Here is a 23262-nt window from a genome sequence, read left to right as displayed (position 1 = left end):
ATGTGGAATCTAGTAAAATGTTACAGACGAACCAGTTTGCAAGGCAGAAACAGAGACACAGATGTAGAGAACAAACGTATGGACACCAAGGGAGGAAGGTTGGGGGAGATGAATTGGGAGATTGGGATTGACATAAATACACTAATGTGTAAGAACCTGCTGTATAGCACAGGGAGCTCTACTTCACTGTACAGTAAAAACTAACACAACATTGTAAAACAACTATACTCCAATTAAAAAAAAAAAAAATGGTCTAGCATGACCTTGGCTGAGACAACTGGGCTTTCCTGTATGTGATGTCTCTTATTCTCTAGTAAACTAGGCCAGGCTTATTCACATGGAAGTTCAGGTGTCCAAGAGGTTAAAGTGCACAATGCTTCTGAAGATCTGTGCTCAGAACTACACAATGTCCCTCTACTGTATCATGTTGGCCAAAACAAGTTACAAGGCCAGTCTGTAGTCAGAGCAAAGGGCATGGATACAAGTAGGCCAATGATTGTGGCCATTAATAAAATCAGTATTGTATTATGTGTTTTTTATAAGAATAGAAAAAGATTCACAAAGATAGAAGCTAAACATATAATTGCATTATATATTTATAGTGTTGTATGTTTGTAATGTGAAATTAAAGAAGCTGGATGATCTTACTCTGTTTCACAAAATTTTCTATTGTTTCATTTTCATGGAAAACATCTATGTATTATTTTAAGAAATTTTTAAGAGTTCCTTGTGCATTTAACAGATAAAAGTATACACATGAATCTCATGGATAAACAATACCCAGAACTGACAAAATAGCAAATGAGGAGAGAAGTAAAGAGATCATTTATCTGGGTTTTTAAAACTGTTTGGCATATCTCAGTCAATTTCTCGCTCCCCTTCACCCAAGGCTTCTAAGTTCACACTTCATTTCCGGGGTTGAGGAGACATCAGTCAAGTGAGGCACCCCTACTATTTAGTGGCTAAGGGGTGGCACAGAGACAAATAAGGGTCAATTTGACTTATTAACTGTGTTAAAAATAGTCTGGAAAACAGAACATAGAAACTTATGTTTGTACCCTTGTGTGTGTGTGTGTGTGTGTGTGTGTGTGTGTGTGTATGTATGTATTTCATTCTGGTGACTTTGTTACAGTAAGGAGAAAAGTCAGTATTCACTTCCTGTGTTCTAAAAAAGAGAAGCTACATATCAGAGGAGGAGTCAAATTCTATCCTGTCAAAGTATGAGAGAATTTGAGAAGCTACAGTTTCCTTTTTAGGTAATGCTGGTCCACTGAGAACAAAGAAAGAAAGCTGCTTTCATTTTCATTGCTTTTCCTGCCCAGGGAGCTGGAGCAGCAATGGCTGGTGAGTCACTCCAGGTTTTCTGTTTTTTTTTTTTTTTTACATCTTTATTGGAGTACAATTGCTTTACAATGGTGTGTTAGTTTCTGCTTTATAACAAAGTCAATCAGTTATACATATACATATGTTCCCATATCTCTTCCCTCTTGTGTCTCCCTCCCTCCCACCCTCCATACCCCACCCCTCTAGGTGGTCACAAAGCACCAAGCCGATCTCCCTGTGCTATGCGGCCACTTCCCACTAGCTATCTACCTTACATTTGGTAGTGTATATATGTCCATGCCTCTCTCTCGCTTTGTCACAGCTTACCCCTCTCCCTCCCCATATCCTCAAGTCCATTCTCTAGTAGGTCTGTGTCTTTATTACTGTCTTACCCCTAGGTTCTTCATGACAATTATTTTTCTTAGATTCCATATATATGCGTTAGCATATGGTATTTGTCTTTCTCTTTCTGACTTACTTCACTCTGTATGACAGACTCTAGGTCTATCCACCTCATTACAAATAGCTCAATTTCGTTTCTTTTTATGGCTGAGTAATATTCCATTATGGCTATGTTTTGTGGGGAGAAAGAGCTCAGGAGGAAGGAACGGGTGAGAGGAGAAGGAGCAATGAAGGGGGCACACACAAGACACAACTATTTTACTCTGAGACTGTAAGGGATGGAAGCTTGGGGCACAGTAATGAGTATGGTAACAAAGTGTTTTAGACAATACATTACAACTTCTTGGAAAAATGGAAAATTTAGAAAATCCGGACCTATGTTCTTAAATCTTTCTTGTTGATTTTAGGCTTTTCTTTGCACTTTGGACTTGACCCAGAGTTCTCACCTAAATGTTACCTTGTCATAGTGAAAGGCCATGCAGTAAAAATGCAGAGTAACTTGAGTTTCCTCTATATTTCTGCTCTCTGTGTGAATTTTTGTTTATAACAGTGAGCAAACCAGATACAGTTTGTGCTCTCAATCTCTGCACAGAGAGTTGCCCTGTCAGCCCTGCCCATGGAAATAAAAATGCATTCTTTTACAGGTGTAATATGTTTTACTGCTATACATATTGAATATAATGTGTTTTTAAATTAGGTATTGATAAAAATGACAGGAAGTCAGTCAACTCTCACTGACTTACAGTGAAGTTGCTTCACTTCTCTGGACCTCAGTTTCCCCATCCAAAAAAAAAATTAGAGAATTGATCATCCATAAGTATTAGTCTAAGTGTGGTCCTCAGACTAGCAGCTTTGGCACCACCTCAGAAATTGTTAGTAATGTAAATTCATGGGCTCCACCTTGATCTATCAAAAAAGAATTTCTGAGAATGGAGTGCAAAAAGTTCTGCTTATCAAGCTTTTTCAGGAGATTCTTTTTAAAATCGAGAACCACTGGCCTGGAATCAGATATCTAAGCTCCTCTCCGTATCTAAAATCCTATCATTCTCACAGAGAAGAGACTACCAAAAGAAGGTCCAGTCAACATGGTGTAGTTAAGGTCCAGGAACGTGCTTGATGGTATTTTTGATGATTGATGGAAAATAAAGTGTTAAATAGGGGTGAGTTACAAAGATTAGGGGAAGAAGTGGACCACATCGTGAAAAGGACTGGAGACCTGGTTTATGATCTCATTGAGAAAATGCAAATGGCAGGCAAAATATTTAAGGACCATTTCTTCAACCCCAAGAAACAACTGAGTTTAAGTGAGTATCTCAGTAAAGGGCTAGTAACTTGTTCTTTATCTACTATCCTCATGCAGTTTTTGTCTTCGTATTTCTTTTTGCAAGTGGATAATATACTATTCACATTTCTAGCACCTTCTTTGCCTGACTGTCTATCTTATTTACTGCCACAAAATGCCCTGATCTACCCAGTCCCTGTTCTATCATCCCCAGTCTGACACAGATTAGGTGATGAGTAAATATTTGTTAAAGGAATAAATGGTGCTGGTGTTGTATTAAATTAAATGATAGTCTTTAATTAATCTGTGCTACTCTGGCCATACACTGTGGCCTTTAGAGTCATTCCCAGATACAGAATGATCAGTAGAACAAAATCCACCATCTTATTCTTAGCTCTGGATTACCCAAGGAAAAAATCTCTGAGAACCTGTATTTCTCCTTGTTAAAGGAAGACAAAGGGAAATTGAAAGTTTGAGGAACACAGATGTGTCCTTCTCTCTAGAGCAGGTATTGGAACACTTTTTCTTTGATGAGCCAGAGGTTAAATATTTCAAGCTTTTTGGACCATATGGTTTCTGTAATAATTACTCAAGTCTGCTGTTGTAGTATAGAATCAGTGATAGAAAGTAAGTACAAAATAAGTGTGGATGTGTTCCAATAAAACTTTATTTACAAAAACAGGTGTCAGGCTGAATTTGGACAGTGGGCCATAGTTTGCTGACCCCTAGTTCAGAGTAAAATTATACATCAGTATATCCCCAATTCTTGGAACACCCTCTGAGACTATTTTGCTATTGTTGAAAGACTAACTTTTGTACAACAATGTATTTTTCTTCCTCATAATGAAAAGTGCTATTTCAGAAAACCTTGATTAATGAATTTGAATATTCCTTGAATTACAGAAGAAGAAGATAATGAGCTCTTTTTTGTTTCAGAGAAAATCTGCCTCCTTTTTCACTTGGCACAAAGTTACAGTTTTTTAAAACAAACCTGGAACTTAGAGAATGGGGCAAATCTCCATGCTCCACAGAGTAGTCAGCCCCATGCTGAGCATAGTCATTTCCTAGTCAGTGAAAGAGAAAGAGTTTGAAGTGTATAGGTTCTATAAATTTAGTTCTGCTAACAAATTTTATTTTACTATTATTTCAGGATCTCATCTGGAAACTGAGAATGATGAATCTGAGAGCACTGAGTCATCTTCTTCTTTGACAGGTAACTGACTCCAAATTTCACATCTCAAGTGAAAACTCTTAGACCTCTAGTGCAGTTAGAAAGTATTTCCTTAAAAGCCTAGAAATTCTATGTTCTCAGTCAGTTTTCATCTTTGGAAATACCCTTCAGAATAGAGCATTGATCCTTAAATTTTTTCATTCCACCTCAGAATCTGAAGATGAAAGTGAAAAAAGTAGAGATGAGGAAAAAGTTGAATCAGCCCAGGCATTGGCTCTCCCTCCAACAGGTAACTGCCCCCAAACCCAGTGGCTCATGGGAACCCTCATTCATTACTTGGGATAAGGCAGCTGTACAACGTCCCTACATTATAGTGGAAAGACCACTAAACTGAGGCTCAGAAAATCTGGCTTATTTCTCTCCTCTGCACCTAACAAAGTCCCTTAAAAGTAAGGTTAGCATTTACATCCCTGATATTCAATTCTCCTAAGAATGTAGAAGTTGAAAGTGAAGATTATGAAACTGAGAAGAATGCTAGATTGTCCCAGGTATCTGTTCTAACTATGATAGGTAATATCATGGACACATAATGACATTATTAGAGCAAAGACAGATAAAGAAACTCCTTATGGTGTAGTGGAAAGAGAACTGAAGTAAAACCCAAGAAATCTGTAACACTGAGCCCACCTCTGTCACTGATTAACCATATTTGCTGGTATAACCAACGTTTCTGAGACTCACATTTTTAAATGGAGTTGATCACATCTTTGAAAGGATTCATAAAACATCAAAGATATAGGCAACTACCAACTGCACAAGACAGAATAAGGATGTGATTAAGAAACACATTAAAAAAAACAGCATGAGTCACACATACTTATGTGGTCACCAAAGAATCTGATGAATTATTGGGCCACTTTAAAGAACCATAGCATCCATAAAAAGGGTAATGATAGTATTGTCTTTTGAGTACTATATTTTCAAAAGTTACAGAAAAACTTACAAAAGGAATAAAAACTTTGTCATCTTTATTCATTGTTATATTCATTCATACATTATATATTCATACACTAATTGAAAATCTACAGTATGCTACTTTAATTACTGTGTTTATAGCAGTGAGCAAGATAAAGTTACTGCTTTCATACAGTGTAGTGAGGGCAGATATATAGTAAACTCTCAAAAAATAAACAGTATAATTTCAGGGGATGTACACAAGAAAGAGGATTAGGTCATAGAAAGTGATATTGTTGTTGAGGGTAGTGGTACACATGAGTCAGGGTGAACAGTTATGAGAACTCTTTTGAGATTATATTTCAGTATATAACTGAACAATAGGAAGGGAATTGTGCCAAACTTTAAGGCAAAAACATTCCATGGAAAGAGGAAACAAGAACAAGAGCTGTGAGTCAGGAAAGGTCTTGTCATGCAAAAGGGTAATAGAGAAGGCTGGTCTGGCTGGGGAGTAGGAAATGAGGGGAATATGGGTGCAGGAGCTGTCAGATACACTGGGATGGCCACAGTATGTGGGGTCTCTGAGAGAAGGAAAAACAATTCGGATTTTATTTGCAATGCAAAGCCTTTAGAATTTTTTGAGCAGAGGAGTGATAAACATAGAATAGAAAATCTACTTGTAAGCTATTTAAGTGTTTCAGTTAAGAGATAATAGCTTTTAAGCTGGGGTTGCAGTAATAGAGATGATAACAAGTGGTTATATTTGGGATCTATTTTGGAGATAGAATCAATAGAAACTACAGATGGATTGGATATGAGCTAATGAAAGAAATGAAGGATTTGTAGAGACATGAATAGACCTAGAGGCTGTCATACAGAGTGAAGTAGGTCAGAAAGAGAAAAACAAATATGGTATATTAACGCATATATGTGGAATCTAGAAAAATGGTACAGATGAACTTGTTTGCAAAGCAGAAATAGAGACACAGATGTAGAGAAAAAATGTATGGACATCAAGGGGGGAAAGAGGGAAGTGAGATGAATTGGGAAATTGAGATTGACATATATACACTAACCTGTATGTATTTTATACTAATATGTATAAAATAGATAACTAATGAAAACCTGCTGTATAGCATAGGGAACTCTACTCAATGCTCTGTGGTGACCTAAATGGGAAGGAAATCCAAAAAAGAGGAGGTATATGTATACATACAGCTGATTCACTTCATTGTACAGCAGAAACCAGCACACTATTGTAAAGCAACTATACCCCAATAAAAAAAATAGAAAAAAAACCATTCTAAGTTTTGGGCTCGGCAACTGGGTGAAAGATATCAATTCCTGAGAGAGAGAAAATTTGTGGTTTAGAGAAAACTTGCGAGAAACCTATTTGTAGAAGAAGACGGTATCAGAAGTCCTTCCTTGTAAGTTTAGTTTAAAACATGTTACATCCAAGAGAAAATGTTGAATAAACAGGTGACGTACAACTGAGGAATTCACAGAGAGATGTTGGTACCACCTAGAAGAGGCCACCTAGGGAGAGATGTTGATAGAGAATAACAGAGACTCTAATACAGAATAATTCCACTTTGGGAAGTTTGGCAGAAGAGGAAAAGTTAGCAATGAACAGACAGATTTTGAAAGAGTAGCTGGAAAATGTAGGATCATAGAAGCCTAGAGAGCATGTTTCAAGAAAGATGTGTTCAACCATGCTAAATGCTAAGAAAGCAACAAATAGTCAGTGGTAACTTTGATAACAGGTATTTTGCTTAAGTTGTGAGGATAATAGCCATTTTATGCATACAGGAAAAAAAATCAGAGTTGAAAACATGAAAATGGTGAAAATAGACAATGCCTTTAACGACTGTGCTGAGAAGTGGAGGAGAGAAATGGTACAATAGATGGAGGGGAAACAGAGTCAAGGAAATGTGTTTTTAAAAGATAAATTAAGATTCTAATATGCCAACGGGGATAGCATAGAAGGGAGAGAGGTAGAAATTGATGCTCTAGAAGATAGGGCTGAATAAATGCTTGAATAAAGTTCCTGTGTGTGAGAGGGAAAGGAACTCATAAGGAGTGGTATCACGCTTAGATCAGAGGAAGAACATATCTTTCTTCTTTTTTTTTTTTTGCGGTACGCAGGCCTCTCACTGTTGTGGCCTCTCCCGCTGCGGAGCACAGGCTCCAGACGCGCAGGCTCAGCGGCCATGGCTCACGGGCCTAGCCGCTCCGCGGCATATGGGATCTTCCCAGACCAGGGCACAAACCCGTGTACCCTGCATCAGCAGGCGGACTCTCAACTACTGCGCCACCAGGGAAGCCCCATATCTTTCTTTTTGGTAGGAGGGAAAGAACAGAAGGTTCTTTGTTTTTTGTATTTGTTTCATCAGTATCTTATAGTTTTCTGAATACAGTTCTCTTGCTTCCTTAGGTATGTTTATTCTTAGGTATTTTATTCTTTTTGATTCAATGGTAAATGGGATTGTTACCTTAATTTCCTTTTTCTGATCTTTCATTGTTAGTGTATAGGAATGCAAGTGATTTCTGTGCATTAATTTTGTATCCTGAAACTTTACCAAATTCATTGATGAGCTCTAGTAGTTTTCTGGTAGCATCTTTAGGATTTTCTATGTATAGTATCATGTCATTTGCAAACAGTGACAGTTTACTTCCTCTTTTCCAATTTGGATTCCTTTTTTTCCTTTTTCTTTTCTGATTGCTGTGGCTAGGACTTCCAAATATATGTTGAATAGTAGTGGCAAGAGTGGACATCCTTGTCTTGTTTTTGATCTTAGAGGAAATGCTTTTGGTTTTTCACCATTGCGAATGATGTTTGCTGTGGGTTTCTGGTATATGGCTTTTATTATGTTGAGGTAGGTTCCCTCTATGCCCACTTTCTGGAGAGTTTTTATCATAAATGGGTGTTGAATATTGTCAAAAGATTTTCCTGCATGTATTGAAATGATCTTATGGTTTTTATTCTTCAGTTTGTTAATGTGGTGTATCACATTGATTGACTTATATATGTTGAAGAATCCTTGCATCCCTGGGATAAATCCCACTCAAACATGGTGTATGATTCTTTTAATGTGTTGTTGGATTCAGTTTGCTAGTGTTTCATTGGGGATTTTTGCATCTATATTCATGAGTGATATTGGCCTATAATTTTCTTTTTTTGTGATATGTTTGGCTCGTTTTGGAATCACGATGATGGTGGCCTTGGAGAATGAGCTTGGGAATGTTCCTTTCTCTGATGTATGTGGCCCAGGATGTAATCTGTTGTGGGGAATGTTCCATGTGCACTTGAGACAAAAGTGTATTCTGCTGCTTTTAGGAGGAATTACCTATCGATATCAGTTAAGTTTATCTGGTCTAATATGTCATTTAACTCTGTGTTTCCTTACTAATTTTCTGTCTGGAAGATCTGTCCTTTGGTGTAATTGGGGTATTAAAGTCACCCACTATTTATTTTTTATTTATTTTTATTTTTTGCGGCACGCGGGCCTCTTAATGTTGTGGCCTCTCACTGTTGTGGCCTCTCCTGTTGCGGAGCACAGCCTCCGGACACGCAGGCTCAGCAGCCATGGCTCACGGGTCCAGCCGCTCCACGACATGTGGGATCTTCCTGGACCGGGTCACAAACCCGTATCCCCTGCATCAGCAGGCGGACTCTCAACCACTGTGCCACCAGGGAAGCCCAAAGTCACCCACTATTATTGCATTACTGTCATTTTCCCCTTTCATGGCTGTTAGCATTTACCTTACATACTGAGGTGCTCCTCTGTTGGGTGCATATATATTTACAATTGTTATAATTTCTTCATGGATTGATCCCTTGATCATTATGTAGTGTCCTCTTTGTCTTTTGTCCTCTTTTGTCTTTATTTTAAAGTCTATAAATATTGCTACCCCAACTTTTTTTTTATTTCCATTTACATGGAATGCCTTTTTCCATACCCTCACTTTCAATCTGTATGTGTCCCTAGGTGTGAAGTGGGGTCTCTTGTAGACAGTGTATATATATATATATATATATATATGGGTCTTGTTTTTATATTCATTCAGCCAGTCTATGTCTTTGAGATGGAACATTTAATCCATTTACATTTAAGGTAATTATTGATATGTATGTTCCTATTGCCATTTTCTTAATTGTTTTGGGTTTGTTTTTGTAGGTCTTTTTTCTTTTCCCTTCCTCTTATGTTCTCTTCTCTTATGGTTTGATGACCATCTTTAGTGTTGTGTTTGTGTTGATTTTTCTTTTTTATGTATATATATATTGTAGTTTTGGGGTTTGTTGTTCCCTTGAGGTTTTGATTTAGTACTCTATATATGTACAAGATTGTTTTATGTTGCTGGTCTCTTTCTTGCCTAGAGAAGTTCCTTTAGCATTTGTTGTAAAGTTCGCTTCGCAGTGCTGAATTCTTTTAGCTTTTGCTTGTCTGTAAAGTCTTTGATTTCTCCAACGAATCTGAATGAGAGACCTACTGGTTAGAATAATCTTGGTTGTAGGTTTTTCCCTTTCATTGCTTGAAATATATCGTGCCACTCCTTTCTGGCCTGCAGAGTTTCTGCTGAAAAATCAACTGATAACCTTATGGGGATTCCCTTGTATGTTATTTGTTGCTTTTCCCTTGTTGCTTTTAATATTTTTGTTTGTCTTTAATTTTTATCGGTTTGATTAATATGTGTCTTGCTGTGTTCCTCCTTCGGTTTATCCTGTATGGGATTCTCTGCACTTCCTGGACTTCAGTGAGTGTTTCCTTTCTCATGTTAGGGAAGTTTTCATCTACAATCTCTTCAACTGTTTTCTCAGGTCCTTTCTCTTTTTCTTCTCCTTTGAGTCCCCTATAATGCAAATTTTGGTGCATTTAATATTGTCCCAGAGGTCTCTGAGACTGTCCTCATTTCTTTTCATTCTTTTTTCTTTATTCTGTTCTTGGCAGTGATTTCCACCACTCTGTCTTCCAGCTAACCTATTCATTCTTCTGCCTAAGTTGTTCTGCTCTTTATTCCTTCTAGTGTATTTTTCATTTCATGTATTGTATTGTGCATCTCTGTTCTTTAAATCAACTAGTTCCTTGTTAAATATTTCTTGTATTTTCTCAATCCATGCCTCAACTCTTTTTCTGAGATTTTGGACCATCTTTAATATCATTACTCTGAATTATTTTTCACGTAGATTGCCTATATTCTCTTCATTTAGTTGTTCTTGTGGGGTTTTATCTTCTTTCTTTATCTGGGACATACTTCTCTGTCATCTCATTTTATCTAACTTTCTATGTTTACAGTCTCCTTTCCACAGACTGCAGGATCTTAGTTCCTCTTGTTTCTGGTGTCTGCTCCCTAGTGGGTGATGTTGGTCAAGGGGCTTATGTAGGTCTTCTTGTGGAAGGGACTGGTGCCTGCCCTCTCACAGATGGGCCTGTGCCTTGTCCCTCTGATGGGCAGGGCCATGTCTAGGGGTGTGTTTTGAGGCAGTTGTGAGCTCAGTACAACTTTAGGCAGCATGTTTTCTGATGGGTGGAGCTGTGTTCCTACCTTGGTTGTTGTTTGGCATGAGACTTTCCAGCTCTGGGGCCTAAAGTTTGTTGGATGGGACCAGGTCTTTCTGCTGAAATTTGGACCTCTGGGAGATCTCCATTCAATATTCCCTGGGGCTTCTACTACCAGTTTCGTTGCCTTCACAGTGAGTGATATTTAACATCTGCCTTCCCAGGAGACCCTCTAAGACCCCTAGGTAGTTGTAGCCTGGGTTCCTATGGAGGTACTGCTTTGTGCTGTGTCCCTCCAAGAGTGGAGTCTCTTTTTCCCCCAGCACTGTGGAGCTCTTGCACTCAAGCCTGCTGGCTTTCAAGACTAAAATGCTCTGTGGCTTCTTCCATCCAATGCCAGACCCTCAGACTGTATTGGAGGGCTATTTTATGTGGAACCTCTCTGTGTAGCCTGCATGGGTTTAATATTTTTTGGTGCAAGGGTTGTTTTTAATATAGATGTCTGCCACCTCTTTCCTCACTGTATGATGACTGTTATTCCCTTTATAGGAGGTGTGACTGATGTTGTAGTGTCCAGAGCTTGCACTGGATATTGAGCAGGGCCTCCCCTTTGCCCTGTGGTTGCTACTTCCTTGCCAGAGGTGGGGTATGATCCCTAGTTGTTGGAAGAGAGGCCCCCAGATCTGTTTCTTAGCTGTGTTTCTGATCTGTGGTTTGAGGTAGGCAGGATTGCAGTACTCCTACTGGGAAGGAAGCCACTGAGTATTCCTCCTCTGGAGCTGTTCACCTATGGGTGTGCTCTGTTGTGTCACCTTTCACCCATTGTGAGAGCTCTCAGGTTACACTGCTGTTGGCACTGCTTTCAGTCCCACCTTAACTGTGGGTATGCCAGCCACTGGCCCTGGTATCTCTCAGATGTTTTTTTCACCAGACCTCCAGCATAGATCCACTGAATTCAGGTCCCAGGATTGCAAGTAGTCATGGATCTGGACCTACTGTGGGTGCTATGGGGGCAGCTCTGACTCTAGCCTGACCCAAACCCTATGTATATGTGCCCACAAAGTCTACAAATGCTAAAGCTAGGTCCATCTTGGCTGTGGGAGCACTTGTTGCCCATTCAGACATTCTGTAGGTGCTGAGATTACAAGGCTGGTCACGGGGGTGTCAATTGAATCTTCACACAGCTGCGAGGAGAGATTTGAGTTTTTCTTCCTTAGTTGCATGTTCCCTGTGGGCTCAGCTGTGGTTTCAGCCCCACCTCTGCATGTGGGCCACCCACAGAGGTCTGCCCCTGAGTCTTCACTGGAGCACACGAGTCTGCCCCAGTGGGGAGGGAGCTTGGATGCAGCACTGAGGCCAGGGTCACAAGAGCCCTGGTGGTTATGGGAATGCAGTAAGGCAGTGGTCCTGGGCATGAGGGAGCTGGCCTGGGGAGGCAGCGGCCAACATGTGGGGAGAAAGGCTACAATGACATCTCCACCCCTTGTCACTTAACCTTAGCACTTTTCTTCTACGGCAGTCCAGGTTTCCTCCACAAGAATTCCTGGTTGTGGATTTCCTCACTCCTGTCCCCTCAAGCTATCTCCTTGCAGCCAACAGCAGTCCTTTCCCTGGGTTTGCTCTCCATACACCATGTTCCAACACCCAGGCCCTGTGCACACCAGTGGACACGCATCTCAGGCTGGGGCATGCAGAGCTGTGGCACAGACTGTCTGTGTAGTTCTCACTCTGTCCTGCCTGCCACAAACCAGTTGCTGCACTCTCTTCCAACAGCCTCAGAAGCTCCCCTTTTGTCCCAACTGATCTTCCCACAGGTGAGGTGCTTCCCTGGATGCAGCAACCTCACCCCTCCTTCAGCTCCCCAACCCAGGGGTGCCGTTCCCATCCTGCTTCCTCTCCTCTTCTTTTTCCCTTCTCCTTTCCTCATCTTACCCAGTTATGCAGGGATTTTTCTTGTCCTTTTAGGTGCCTGAGGTCCTCTGCTAGTGTTTTATTTTATTTTATTTTTTGTTTTTGCAGTACATGGGCCTCTCCCTGCTGTGGCCTCTCCCGTTGCGGAACACAGGCTCCGGACGCGCAGGTTCAGTGGCCATGGCTCACGGGCCCAGCCGCTCCGCGGCATGTGGGATCTTCCCGGACCGGGACATGAATCCGTGTCCCCTGCATCGGCAGGCGGACTCTCAACCACTGTGCCACCAGGGAAGCCCCCCTCTGCTAGTGTTTAGCCATGTTCTGTGAGAATTTTTCCATTTGTAGATGTATTCTTGATGTATTTGTGGGGAGATATGAGCTCCATCCACATTCTCCTACTTCTCTGCCATCTTGACCTCCATCAATGATATTCTTATGCAAAAATATTAGAAGGAATAGAATGTTTGTTGCCTAAGGGAAAATGTGAACCAGGGGATACTTGATAGCTATTTTGAAGTATGAGAAGATAACTCTTCATTAACAAGCAGTCATTAACTTTTAATCTGTGCCAGGTATCATTCTAGATACTAGGAATACAGAGATTAAACACAATTAATATAAAAATAATTATTTATATGGGGCATTTACATAAAAAAATAGAAACATAGGGAAAGATATATTGAAGTCATGGGAGAATTCATGGGCTTTACAGGAAGAGGAATTAGATGTTTCTTTCTGTATGTTCCCAATGTGGAAAATATATATCAGTGCTTGGAAAGTTCACACTTTATGATGCTCAGAACTGTTCAAAAATGCCTTAGAATGTTGTAAGTACCCTGTTAGTGGAGATATTTCAGAGAGTGGTAATAATAAAGTAGGCATATAGTCAGCAGAGTTCAAATATCTGAATAATGACCTTATTAGGCAAGATGAACATTAGGCTTCCTTCCCAATCTTAGATATCATGTTTATGTGAGTCTAGTGTGTTGGGTCTGAGAAAGCAATCAAAGTTATGACCACTACAAAAAACAGAAATTTATGGTGGGTTCAGTAAGAAGCAGAAAGCAAAAGGGGGAGTATTCAAGATTTGTGTTTTAGTCATTTTAAATATGAAATGATTTTCTTATTATACTAAACTTTGTGGTGGGCTGGCAGTAAGCATTTCTGGAGAATGAAAGCCCAGTCAAAAGATCTGCATGACTTCATGGCAGTGGATGCTACTGTTTAATGAGCTATTTTTTCTCTTTTAGCTCCTCAGGAAACACAGTCTTCCCAACATGGGAAGTTAAAACTTTGTCCTCCTGATCATTTCCATACACTGAAGACAACAAAGGCAGATGAGGTGATATGCTTTGGAAGATTTTCCATTTAAACAAGATACTGGGACTCACTCAATTTTAGTTCTTGTTACAAACGTCCTAAGATCAGACCAAAGACACAAGATGTTATTTAATCATCTTATCTAATTAACTGGTTCTTACATTTGATTTCCTGTCTCTTCCATCACATTCTGAACTCCTATCCACCACCCAACCAAAGCCAAGTTCCTAGAGTGTATACTCAGACCTAGTATATGTTTTCAATTTCAGGTATTGTCTCTTTCCTCAAGAGAATATATTTCCATTTCCAGGCTCTCCAGCCATCCACTATTTAATTGAAAGGGCCTGTTTTGTATGAACTTTGGAGGCAAAATTAGGAGGTCTGGAGCAACTCATTTTGTGTCTGTTAATTGCATTTATATCCAGTAATGGAGAATGAAGTCTGGACATGCCTGGCCCTCATCATCTGCAACAAAGAATTTGACTGTCTTTCTAATCGATATGGTTCTGAGGTTGACCTTTTGGGAATGCAAGATTTGCTTGAAAGCCTTGGATACTCAGTGGTTGTAAAAGAGGATCTCACAGTTCTGGAAATGGACCAGGAGAGTGGGACAAGCTTCCTTCCCTCCTAAACAGTTTTGAACTTCTTTCTTAGCAGCTGTAAGAATAAAATGCATGTTATAGAAATTATATTTGCTCCAGAATATGATTCCCTTTATTTCAGCCTCCTCCCGTGCACAGTCTCATAGAAAATATTTAGATCAGCTCTATGTAGCAGTATTTCCCCCCAAATGTGGGATCTTTCTAAAGTTCTCAATCTGGGAGGCATCTATTACTTGATAGCCTGGGTGAGACATAAGCTCTGGACCCTGAAAGTTACTGATATCTACAGAAAAAGCTTATGAGACTTTTACAATCTCAACATCATGTGTGTAAATGTAAAAGTGTGTAGAAAAAAATTGCACATACACACATAAAGAAAATGTTGTTATTCTGGCCATGCCAAAAATAATCCCAGAGGGCTTTAGACAAACCGTTTTAAACCTAACTTTCTGCTGTTCCAAGATGAAGGAATTTGTTGTGTTTCTAATTTTTGTCAATAGAAAGTTCTCTGTGTCTCTGTCTCTGCCTCTGTGTCTGTCTCTCTCTTTTTTAATAAAAACTTACAGGAACTCCGACATGTAAAACAGATGAAAGCAAAGCTCTCGTATTAGAGACATATCATCTCACTTGCCCCTCATTATACTCCATCTCCCAGTATCTTCTTAAGTGTAAGCTTCCATTGAAAACCATTGGGCTAGATGTTATGTAAAATCTCTACTAACTTTAATATTTTACACATCTAATTTCCTGGTTTTATGTCAGAATGTAATTTCTCTTACAATTCCATTCAGTTCAAATCACCTGATTCTTTAGTGCTTGCTCCTTTTTGTGAATTCCACCTAGTATTTGAGTATAAACTATATAAGGAGAATTCCTCAATAGTAATTCTGGAGTGTTTTTCAGGAAATGGAAACAGCACTAAGACAGTTTGCTGCCCGCCAAGATCCCCAATCCTCAGACAGCATATTCCTTGTATTTATGTCACATGGCACCCTGGATGGAATCTGTGGGACAGACCCAGATATTCTTCGTGATGATACCATCTTCCAAATTTTCAACAGCTGTAACTGCCAGAGTCTAAAAGATAAACCCAAGGTCATCATTATGCAGGCCTGCCGAGGCAGTGAGTCTGAGTTCAGGAAACCCAGGGAGTGGCCATGTACTTCTTTCTATTAGTCTAGTGTCTAACCTTCATTTTCCCAGGAATGGGGAGAGAAACAATATTTCAGTACAACTCTTAGGTCCAGTCCAGAAAGAAATTGTAATAAGCCTGTACTATTTTTCTTTTTTTTAAGAAATGATAAGTAGCCTAGAATAATGAGGAATATCCTGATTATTTGGGACTAGGTTTTCAACATGGTCATTCTAAACTTAAGTGGGCTTTATGTGGTTCCCAGTCAGTGAGGCAGTTTTTCTAGTAGCAAGACATTTGCATTTTTAATAAATGCCATATTGAAAGGAATAATTGTAAAAGACTTTCTGTGTGTATGTGTGTGTGTTAATATAACATCTTTTATAAGACATGGATGTCTCAGAAGGTGCTGGGATTTTTTGGGTGACTGACATGAGAGAAGCCTCTGCATATAGGTATGACCAGTTCTTGCAGTGTTCCATCTGGAATGATGCCATTACAAACGGCCATGTGGAGAAAGACTTCATTGCTTTCAAATCTTTGACTCCATGTAAGTGACTTCAGAGAGAAAAATTTCTAGATCTCCTATTAGTTTCTTGATCACAGGCTTGGTTATGATCATATCTTATCACTAATATAAGAACATTTCTTCCCTAACTAATGAGATATTTAGGTGGGGAAGATATTTAAGTATTGAGATTTTCATGACTGGAAACGTGTATGTATTGATACTGGAGGAAATTTTCAAAATAAACAGGACTTCGGTGAAGACCCAGATTTAAGATAGTCTATACATAAGTCAAGAGGTTTTTTAGATGTAGCAATGGCACAGAAATGTATCATCTTCTCAGATTTGGTCCACCTGATGATCTACTAACAACTAAATGAGCCAACCAGTGAAACTGTAAAGCTTGCTCAACACATGCTTGCTCAACACCTATCAGCCTGTTATTTGAATCTAGTCTTAGGTTATTAGTTAACATTCAAATACCTGACTTCATGAGAGTGCAATCAGTGACTGAAAATCCTTCTTTGGCAGGAAAGTCAGAGTAGAAGGTAGAAATAAAAGATATTCTTGATTGCTCATGGTCATACCTGTAGAAAATCTATTTAACAGTCATTCGTGATATTGTTTTATCAATGATTTAGATAACAGGGGAAGTTTTAAAACCTAGTTTATACAAGTTCTAAGTGCTTTAGTGTAGTAATTTCAAATTTTAATGTGCATGGGAATCATTGAGAACCTCATTAAAACATAGATTTCTGATTCAGTATGTCTGGGGCAGGGCCTGAGATTCTTCACTTTTTAAAAGCTCCATGGTGATGCAGTGTTGTTGGTTCATGGCTGCTTGTAACTAGGAAGGGATTAGAGGACCCTCTGAGTCTACCTGGGGAAATAGGAAAGAGACCATACAGGAAACACCCATTACACAACTGGAATAGTTCTACTTCTCTTTGTTTTACATATTGGAGTTTTAATTATATTTTATTTGAAAGAAGAGTTCTGTGCTTTTAGCTATTGAAGGAAGTTCAAAAAGTATATGCAGTCTGATACATACTCTAAGAGATTATTCAATTTAATTGAGGAAATAAAGTCTAATATGTGAAATTCTTGCATTAATATTTTTATATACATAACTATGTGCAGATAATGTACTAGGTGCAGGGCATGTGATACACAGTTAAAGCAGGCATGGTCACTAAACATTACAGATTACAGAGTGTATGGTCAGGCCAGAGAGACAGAAATTAATTGGGGGAAAATATCTGTTATGTTTAACAGAAATAAATAATGATTGTCAAATGTGATGTGTTTTAAAGAAAAACTTTGTGCTCACATTTGAAAGATGAAGGAATTACCCATATCAAGGGCATGAAAGACAAAATCAAACAGAGTCACTTATGTCACATGGTTTTAAAATGGAGCCGAGAGGCCATTAACGAAGTGAGCTTTATGCACATCCTCACCAGCTGAAACATGAACTTTTTTTTTTTTTGCGGTATGTGAGCCTCTCACTGTTGTGGCCTCTCCCGTTGTGGAGCACAGGCTCCGGACGCGCAGGCTCAGCGGCCATGGCTTACAGGCCCAGCTGCCCCACGGCATGTGGGATCTTCCCGGACCAGGGCACGAACCCGTGTCCCCTGCATCGGCAGGCGGACTCTCAACCACTGCGCCACCAGGGAAGCCCTGAAACATGAACTTTTGAGCTGGACCAAACTACAAATATGCCAAATATTCCAATAACTCTGCAAGAATACCTGCTACTTGCTCCAGCAATGGACTTTTGCTGAGTGATAGCGTTGGCAACCAATCATGTTCAGTCAAGTCTAGCTTTCTGCCTTGCAACACCAATCAAAATTCTTTGTAAGCAAATTATGTAAAGATTCCCTTTTTTGTCTTTAAAAACCTCTGATTTTGACCCTTAGTGGGACACTATTTGGATTGCTACCCTAATCTGTGTGCCCTGAATAACAATTCTTTGATCCCAAATAAATGTTTTTGCTTGATTATTGCCTCTTAACATTTTTAGGCTGACAAGGGGAAGAGAGGAATATTCCAGACAGAAAAAAAAAAAAAGCGGTGTACGAGGAAGGCGTGAGAAAGAAAGAAAGGAGCTTAGAAAAGAGAACCAGAGAACCAGTGTGGCTAAAACACAGAGCCAGGGGACAGTAACCAGAAGGAATTTGGAGAAGTACACAAGAGCCACATAATTTGAGGCCTCATATGTTAAGGAAGGATTTGGTCTTTTGTACTAATATATTTTAATACTAATTTTACTTTATACTACTAATTTTACTTTATACTATTTCATTGCTTAGGTGACCTTTAAGCAATGAAATGATACGATTTTCTTGCTTTTTTTTCTTTTTAAAAAATTTATTGAAATATAGTTGATTTACAATGTTATGTTAGTTTCAGGTGTACAGAAAAGTGATTCTTTTTTTACATTGTCTTTCATTATAGGTTTTTACAAGATATTGAGTATAGTTTCCTGTGCTATACAGTAGGTCCTTGTTGGTTACCTATTTTATATATCATAGTGTGTATATTTTAACCCCAAACTCCTAATTTATCCATCCCCCCCTTTCCCCTTTGGAAGCCATAAGTTTGTTTTCTATGTCTCTGATTCTATTTCTATTTTATGAATAAGTTCATTTTTATCATTTTTTTAGAGTCCACATATAAGTGATATCATATATTTGTCTTTGTCTGCCTTACATCACATAGTATGATAATCTCTAGGTCCATCCATGTTGCTGCAGATGGCATTATTTCATTCTTTTTGATGGCTGAATAGTATTTCATTGTGAGATATATATATATAATCTCACATTTTCTTTATCCATTCATCTGTCAATAGACACTTAAGTTTCTTCCATGTCTTGGCTATTGTAAATAGTGCTTCTATGAACATTGGGGTGCATGTATCTTTTTGAATTATGGTTTTCTCCAGATATATGCTCAGGAGTGGGATTGCAGGATCATATGGTAGCTCTATGCTTAGTTTCTTAAGGAAACTCCATACTGTTTTCCATAGTGGCTACAACAATTTACATTCCCACCAATAATTTAGGAGGGTTCCTTTTTCTCCACACCCTCTCCAGCACTTATTATCTGTAGACTTTTTGATGTTGGTCATTCTGATTGGTGTGAAGTGATACCTCACTATAGATTTGATTTGCATTTCTCTAATAATTTGTGATGTTGAGCATCTTTTCATGTCCTTTTTGGCCATCTGTGTGTCTCTTTTAAGATGATCACTGTGAGGATTCTGTGGAGAACGAATTACAGTACAACAAAATTAGATGTAGGGAGATAGGTTAAAATGCTATTGCAGTATTACAAGCCATAGGTGATAATGATATTCTTGGGATGAGGTAAATATTTGGATCCAGGAAATAATTAGTATATAAAATTTATATGGCCTAGTAGTTTAGCAAGTATGTCTGATGAACATGAAGACATGATTGAGGTGACTCAAGTTTGCAGTGGAGAACTATGGTTTATTCATTAAAATGGAAATCCTGCAAGAAAATCTGAGATGCCTTTGGCATATTTCAAGATGAAATGAAGAGTGGAGAGTTACATAGCTGTATATTCCAGAGGAGAGAGCGTTTGAATTTTGGGAGATGCTTGCCTAAGAATGATATCTAATATTCTAAAAATGGATCAATTTATCTAGCAACAGAGAATAGAAGGAGAATAGATCCTAAAGCTAAGGTTTGAAGAACTCTAGAGTTCACGATCTGAGACAGAAATATTAGTCAACAAATTATACTAAGAAAGTATGGTCAGGGAATAAGAAAACTAGGAGGATGTGTTGTCAGAGTTATGAAGAAAGAATCTGTTGGAGTTACCAATATTTTCTGATGTGAATGGGAGACCAGGTAAATGTGGGGCCTGATAAATGACCATTAGACTTAATGAATTAAAGGTCATGTATGACCTTGGGGAAAGTCATTTGGTAAAGTTGTTGTGGGAAGGAGAAGACAGACAGGAGTGAGCAGGCTAGGAGGAAATGAAGATGTTGAGTATAGATAAATTGGAGAAATTTAACTATAAAAAGGAAGGAGAAATAGGAAGGTAGTTGCAGATAAAGTGACCAGAGAATATTAGCTTTTTCTGATAAGAGAAATTTGATCACATTGCAATGGTAAAGAGAGGTAATAATTCAAAAGATGTTCACCTAGAGTCTGTCATACAGAGTGAAGTTAAGTCAGAAAGAGAAAAACAAATACCATATGCTAACACATATATATGGAATCTAAGAAAAAAAAAAAAAAGGTCATGAAGAACCTAGGAGTAAGATGGGAATAAAGACACAGACCTACTAGAGCATGGACTTGAGGATATGTGGAGGGGGAAGGGTAAGCTGGGACAAAGTGAGAGAGTGGCATGGACATATATACACTACCAAACGTAAAATAGATAGCTAGTGGGAAGTAGCCTCATAGCACAGGGAGATCAGCTTGGTGGTTTGTGACCACCTAGAGGGGTGGTAGAGGGAGGGTGGGAGGGAGGGAGACGCAACAGGGAAGAGGTATGGGAACATATGTATATGTATAATTGATTCACTTTGTTATAAAGCAGAAACTAACACACAATTGTAAAGCAATTATACTCCAATAAAGATGTTAAAAAGAAATAGATGTTCACTCAATAAAACAGTGAGTGCAAAAAATTATAGTATTAAAACAGTATGGATGAAGAGCAGGCCCAGAGTCAAGGACTGCCAAGACCTGGCTTCTTTTATTCTATTATGTAGTAAATGCTCAAAGGATTTATGTTCTTTTCTACTACTTGCAGTCCTAGAGGTTGTAATGTTGGTCCTGCCTACTAAGAAAGTCAAAGGAATTTATAATTGAGGGTCTATGATGGCTTCTTTGGGACTGTTATGTAAACATCTCAGCATTGTCCAGATTTGACCTCCCTCCTTCCTACGAAGCACCAGAATCAAACTTTGTTCAAAAGTTATGGCTCTAAGAGTCTTGTACACTTATATGGTGGCTGAATCCCCCCATTATTTTAAAACTGTTTATTTTAAGGCAATGTTTCTTGGATACTTGACACAAATGGCTCTCTTTTCATTTCCCAACTTATCTACTACTTCAACGAATATTCTTGGTGTTACCAGTTGGAGGAGATTTTTCGAAAGGTAGGAATCTCTATGTCTTTTCAATTTATGTCCCAGAAAACTCTGTAGAACTGTTTGCAAAGCTTTTCTGTGAATCCTGAAGCTCTTAAGTCATCTTGATGCTCCTTCCGGTACTCCAAGTTTATTTAAAGAGGAAGTTTTTGGAAGCACACTACGTAGAACCAGAGTGAGTTTTTCTTATTCTGATAGGCTTGCTTATTTAATGAGTGCTTTTGAGAGTACTATTTCATTTGTGTAGGTACTATATCCAAGGAAAAGCTAAAAAGTTCTTCTGTTTATATTGTACTATCTGACCACAGCCTTAATACAAACTGTATACTATATACTCACTTCTGAGAAGAAGTCCAGAATTCCCTTTTAAATTTTTTAAAAAAGATTTCTTTACTATTTTAGGTTCAACATACATTTGAGACCCCAAATGTACTAACCCAGATGCCCACGATTGAAAGACTATCCATGACACGATATTTCTACCTCTTCCCTGGGAATTAAAATCATGCAAAGCATCCAGGTAAATGTATCCAAGAAGTGGATTTGGGTGCTCCCTGCTCAGAGTCTATACAAAAAGTCTGTACAGAATGGAGAACAATGACAGAGTGCTGCAGCACCGTAGTCACCGAGGCTTGCCTTATCTGCCTTTTCTTACTGGCTGCTGGTGAAACTGTAGTTTTATTTGACTTTAGCCATTGTATAATGACTGCACATGAAATGATAAGTCCAATGGTAGCTTGCTAGAAAACATTTCAGTCCTCATTTCTCTCAAGGATCTACTCAGTGAATATAAAATATTTAGTTTTTATGCATGCACAAAACCAAATAATAGGACATGCTATGTAGAGCAGGTGTTTAGCTTCCTGACTTCTGAGAAGTCAGTTTTGCTGAGTCACATCCCTTCTCTGTGATGAGGGCTGCCTGGACCACAGTGTCAACTGTTATTGCTGGATCTATGCTGAGGCAATGAGCTTCTAGCGTAGATCTTCCCATTTGGGGATGACGGGTCCATAGCCCTTTTGTGAAGATACATCTCACAGGAGAGATGAGTTCTATTTATATCTTATCTCTAGAAGCCCAATTACTCATGTTCTCTTCTCTTTATTTTTTCCAGGAAAATTAAGGCATTATGGTTCCTATGAATCTACTATTTTAAAAGGTCAACTTAATTAAGAATATTTTTATATAAACTTCCCAACTGCCCATCCTCCAAAAATAACAGGGTAAAATCACTCCTATACTACTGCTGTATTAATGCTTCATAAATTCTTTTAAAATTATGCTTGCTTTCTCATTTTACCATAAATATGTCATGCTCATTACAAAACAAATTTTAAGTATAGAAAAACAAAAATTTTAATGAAGAACTAATACTTGTTAAACTTTTTGGTATTTCTAGATGCAAGTCTAAATACTTCTACATTTTTTTGTTGCCAAGATTTGTTATATGCATACAAGAAATAATGCTGATAATGATTGGCAGAGGAATGAAGATACATGTCTCTTTTTAATACTGTTACTAATTTAATAGATAAAAATAGTCAATTTCGGGGGACTTTGAAGATGGCGGAAGAGTAAGACGCGGAGATCACCTTCCTCCCCACAGATACACCAGAAATACATCTACACGTGGAACAACTCCTACAGAACACCTACTGAAGGCTGGCAGAAGACCTCAGACCTCCCAAAAGGAAAGAAACTCCCCACGTACCTGGGTGGGACAAAAGAAAAAAAGAAAAAAACAGAGACAAAAGAATAGGGACGGCACCTGCACCAGTGGGAGGGAGCTGTGAAGGAGGAAAAGTTTCCATACACTAGGAAGCCCCTTCGCGGGCGGAGACTGCGGGAGGCGGAGGGGGGAGCTTCGAAGCCGCGGAGGAGTGCACAGCAATGGGTGCGGAGGGCAAATCGGAGAGATTCCCGCACAGAGGATCAGTGCAGACCGGCACTCACCAGCCCGAGAAGCTTGTCTGCTCGCCCGCCGGGGCGGGCGGGGCTGCGAGCTGAGGCTCGGGTTTC

At 39.0% G+C, this 23262-nt stretch overlaps 1 pseudogene; it reads left to right on the top strand.

Annotated features, from left to right (window-relative positions):
- LOC115841632 (inactive caspase-12-like) lies at positions 1–21744 on the top strand (annotated as a pseudogene).
- Positions 21745–23262: the final 1518 nt, after the last annotated feature.

Source organism: Globicephala melas, chromosome 8 (assembly GCF_963455315.2).
Source record: "Globicephala melas chromosome 8, mGloMel1.2, whole genome shotgun sequence".
Classification (NCBI taxonomy): domain Eukaryota; kingdom Metazoa; phylum Chordata; class Mammalia; order Artiodactyla; family Delphinidae; genus Globicephala; species Globicephala melas.
This window is presented reverse-complemented; position numbering and strand designations above follow the sequence as displayed.